The sequence below is a fragment of the Poecilia latipinna genome, unplaced genomic scaffold (assembly GCF_001443285.1).
Source record: "Poecilia latipinna isolate Pla-1442-1.1 unplaced genomic scaffold, P_latipinna-1.0 Scaffold394, whole genome shotgun sequence".
NCBI lineage: Eukaryota > Metazoa > Chordata > Actinopteri > Cyprinodontiformes > Poeciliidae > Poecilia > Poecilia latipinna.
This window is the reverse complement of record NW_015113010.1, coordinates 220,001-224,575: the sequence shown is the minus strand read 5'-3', so window position 1 is coordinate 224,575 and position 4,575 is coordinate 220,001. Positions and strand designations below refer to the sequence as shown.

The 4,575-nt window shown below is 39.0% G+C and overlaps 1 long non-coding RNA gene across 1 annotated transcript; it reads left to right on the top strand.

The window, feature by feature from the left end:
* The first annotated feature begins 838 nt into the window (after positions 1-838).
* On the top strand, positions 839-4,044 carry LOC106950335 (uncharacterized). Its single transcript, XR_001425595.1, has 4 exons — positions 839-918; positions 1,194-1,279; positions 1,974-2,085; positions 2,853-4,044. It is a non-coding gene; the product is annotated as an uncharacterized LOC106950335 (long non-coding RNA).
* The last annotated feature ends 531 nt before the right edge of the window (positions 4,045-4,575 follow it).

Below are 4,575 nucleotides of genomic sequence, written 5' to 3'. Positions count from 1 at the left end.
CAGCGTACACAGTCTTAAAATAAAGAAACTTTCTTCACTTTGTCTTCTAAAAATACATTTGAAAATCCATACATCAATTAAAGTAATTATCAGTGTCCTGTAGCCAAAACCTAGATCTAGCACCTTCCCTTTGGGAACATGCGTGATCCTTCAGCAATGAGACACTGGCACGTACATAATGCTCTGGGGGTACAGGTGTGTATGACAGTGTCATGGATCTGTGACGGGGATTTCCACTAGCTACTCCTGTTGACATGGGCCGAAGCTTCAGGTAAATAACAGAAGCATGACACCGTCTTGTGTCATCCCAGGAGGCAAAGATCTGGTTACTGACCAGAGTGAACACTACCAGCTTGATCCTCCTGGGTTCACCAAATACAGAAGTAAATTAACACTTGTTCTATTTTTATCAAGAATATACCTTAGAACTAGTATGTGTGCGTGTGTGTGTGTCTGTGTGACTGCAGACAAGAAAGTATGAGTGTAAGGCATCCATGTACTACATGCTGCGTTGCGTCTGTCAGAGGAGAGTTGACACTGATGAGAGCAAACTGGATGGAGACGGCGTCCATCCAGTCAGAGGCCTCATCATTATGGCTGCAGTCCTTTTGATCATCCCCTCCACACTCACCCCATCTCTCTATGCGTCTGTCAGTTTGTCTGTCTCTGTCTGTCTCTTTTCTGCCGTCTAAAACCAGATGAGTGGTCGTCGTTTTGGCATGACACACACCCTTTTGTCTTTTGAGTTTTTCCACCTCACTGACCGCCTCTCTCTGGCACACTAACCCCCACCTCTACCCACCCTCTTACCCACATCGGTGGGGTGTGCGTGCGCACCCAGCTTCTCATCCCTTTCTCGCCGATGAGACACATTGTGGAGCAAGTCCTGCTGTGTCACTCAGTGGAAAAACTGCAGAGGTAATGGTATTAGCTTCAAGGTTGTCGCATGTTTGTTCAAGGCAGATTTAAAGCAACAGCTTGACATTTTGTAGGGCGGGACCCGTTTGTTGTCATGTGTTTCTATTAAAGCATAACATTACAGCTTTCTATGTAAGATCATTCTGCTAGTCCAACTATCCACAAAGAAATATGTGCTTGCTGAGGGTATCAAAACATAGCTGGCCGCTAATCATCTTTATTAGAATATAAAAGTGCCAGTCATGCCGTGCCTTTGCTTTTTCATACAGCCCCAGCCGTTTTGGATACGAAACGGAGCCATCTGCCAGGAGACATTTCCCACTGACCATGCATCAGCTTCTACCCACTTTGGTAGCCGCGGGTTTGAAGTCATTTTCTGTGCGCGGCGGCAATTGCCATGAGCTGTTTGCCATAACTGGCAATGAGTTACTTCACTTTAGAGGTGTTTTGTCACACTGATCTCGGCGTAATTATTTAAATTCAGCAACACTAAAGGCTTTCTTGGCACAAATTGCATACTTAATGTTATACGTCCATTAATAATTTGGATTTGAGCATAGAATTTAACTAACCCTAACTTTCACTTTGTCTTTTTGAGCTCTTTGTGTATCAGATTATCCTACTAAATAACCTAACCACAATTAAACTAAGTATCTCACAGTACAGAATATTTTAGTCTTAGGGATAAACAAGAAGTTGTTTTTTTTTGACAAATGTCAGATATATTGTAGAGCTTTTGTGTTGGTCAGAAAGTTTTCACTTTGAAACTCTGCCATGGATACCCTTTTTGTTTTTTCCATTTTCTTACTGTATTATTATGAAGTTTAAATTATGTAAATCTGCTTCATATGTTGTCCTACAATATTTCTGGTCCTTCTATACTTTTTTTTATACTAGTTGTTTTGGAGAAACAGCCATGCACTCCTGCTAAGGTTCATTACTATTCCATGTTTACATCTGTACATTTTTTTTTTTTTATCTTCTGAGTAAAGTAGAAAATTCTGACAAAACCAATAATTTAAAATACGTTTATTGTTTCCGTTCCACCCACGCAGAAAGCTGAACTCCGGTGGATGTTGCTGATGTGTGTGTGGCTCCTGTTTAGAATGCCCAGAGGTGAAAGGTGGCCAGAAATCTACTTTTCTTCCCACGAAGAGAGGAGAACAGGTAATCCAATCTCGGTGAAGTCATCAGTTAAGATTTTCTGTTCATTGTGACGACTGTGGTGAGAATTGATGAGCGTATGGTTTAATCTGTCATCTGTCTTGTAATTGTGCCACTTTTTTAAGAAATAAAAAAATATAAATAAATACTTGGAACACTCAAAGAGCAACATCAAGGAAGGAGAGAAACTCATAAAAATATTTTGGATTTCGAAAGAAAAAGTCAATTCTCATGTTGAGTGATAAATTGTGAATATAATTTATATTTTGAAACAATTAGAGTATTTCCCAAAGGCTGAAAAAAACCCCTCATTAAATTACCTCTCTATAAATTAGAAATCAAGCATAAATTCAAGCTGAAATTTTAATGTTGCGCCTCATTGTCACTTTAAATAATACTTCCTGATCATCATTTTATTTCCTACCTTCTGAAAAACATTTTTTTTTCTCTCCTTGTCAAGTAGGTTTTCTCTGAAGGAAAAAAAAAAAAAAAAAAAAAAGCTTTGCTCATTTTGTGACAAAGCCTGATCATGTGACCAGCCTGATTGCAAAGTGTTGACAGAAGATTCCCTTAAAATATGTGTATAATACAGCACACAGATACCAGAGACCTGGTCCTGAAAGGTGATATCTTGTGAAACTCTTTGCAGAGGAAGTAAGGCAAGATCAGGAAAAAGTGAACAGAATAGAATTGAAAAAAAAAAAAAACAGTATTTAACAATATTTATGTCATTTTGTTTTCCTCCTTCCCACCTCCCTCCATCCTCACAGCTATAAGGCAGGAGATATTGTCCCCCACTGGTCCCAGGATCCCTGCGGTAAAGGCCCACCCTACAGCTATGCCTCTAGACACAGAGTCTGATGAGGAGGAGCACAAGGCCATGAAGGCTTTCCATGAAAGCTCAAGGGAAAACACACACACACACACACACACACACATGCACGCATACAAAGACACATAGACGAGCACAGATGCATGCATAAAGGCAGGCAGGCGCATGTACAATCACTCAGACACGTACAGTACACATACGGATACGCAAACAGACACACAAAAACAAAACAAACAAACAAACAAACAAAAAAAAAAAGCAGGTGCATACACTGTTCCGCTGGCACGCTTAAACAGAGACAGACACTGGCATGGCATCAAAAACATAGTAAACTGTGGACCAACACAAAAACAGACCTGCCGGTACTCTCTGGCACAGGAACCCGTAATTCACATCAAACGTATATGTGCGGTGTCGGAAATAAACCCTGTACCGAATCAATATTTCCACTCTTCTGTTCACATTTAATCTTTAGCTACCCATATGTCATAGAGTGATTGACATCTCTTTCACAAAGGCCAACAAGACAATACAATGAGAAGACAACGCAAATGAAATGAAGAAGATCTAAGCTGGAGTGGAAACGAGTTGCAGCGGGGTTTTAATTTGATTTTGGTCATCTTCAGAAACTCTCCTGCCATGCAGGATTTAGTTTGAGATCAAAAGATTATTGACTGACTGGTTCAGTTGTCTAGGCGACTGTCTGTTTGGATAATTGACTAATTGAGGCGTCTGCGAAGAGGATCGGGTTAGCTTGTGAAATAAAGTTTAAAATTGACTCATAAAACAGAATTTTGGGGGTTATTGAATGTCAACCATTTGAACTGTAATAAGGTCTAAGACATAATATGAAAACTTGCTAATAAACTGAGCTTATTAAGCTTTAGAAGTCATTGCCAGGAAGCATGGTTGTCTTAGCTGGGACCTTCAGGTAAAGGTCTACAACTGGAACCTGAAAAATGAATAAACAAAAAATGAATCTTTAGGGCTCTTCTTCTAGCCACGTCTTGAGCACCAAGGGTTTGTCTGTCTGTCTGTACAATTCTTATTTCTACTGTATATAAATCTGTAAAGGTTTGATATTGGTTAGAATTTTAACTGAATTATTTTTGATTAAAACCTATTCAGATAAACCTTGCAGTCTCCAGTTTATTTAAATGAAAATCTATATTTTCTAGGGTGCACATAAGCTTTAGATATTCTTTTTACTAATATCAATGAACATAACACTTAACTGTGTTTTTTTTTTCTACATATTTCATACGTGAAAGTTTCCTCATTAATAGAACTATTTTCTTGTATTTAATTAATTCTTTCAGTGATGTTTGATTTAACGGAATATTAGCACTGTAAGAGCTGCCAAAACTCAATTCTAGTCACCGTTATTATATGATACACCTTAACACAAGATACACGGACAACATCATTTCAACCTGGACCAAAAGCTGCATTATTATAATAGCTGACAAAATTTCCCATCTCCAGCTTCATGCGTTGATTTGCTGCCCCAGGCCTTGGTACAACCATGAAGTGTGGGCACCTCACTGGGACCAATTTTTGAATTTCTCCAAACAAACATGATGCAGCACAGAATAAAGAGTCATCTGTTATTGACATAAGGAGCCTAATCCTGCCCACTACTAACTATCTCTTCTAAGAAA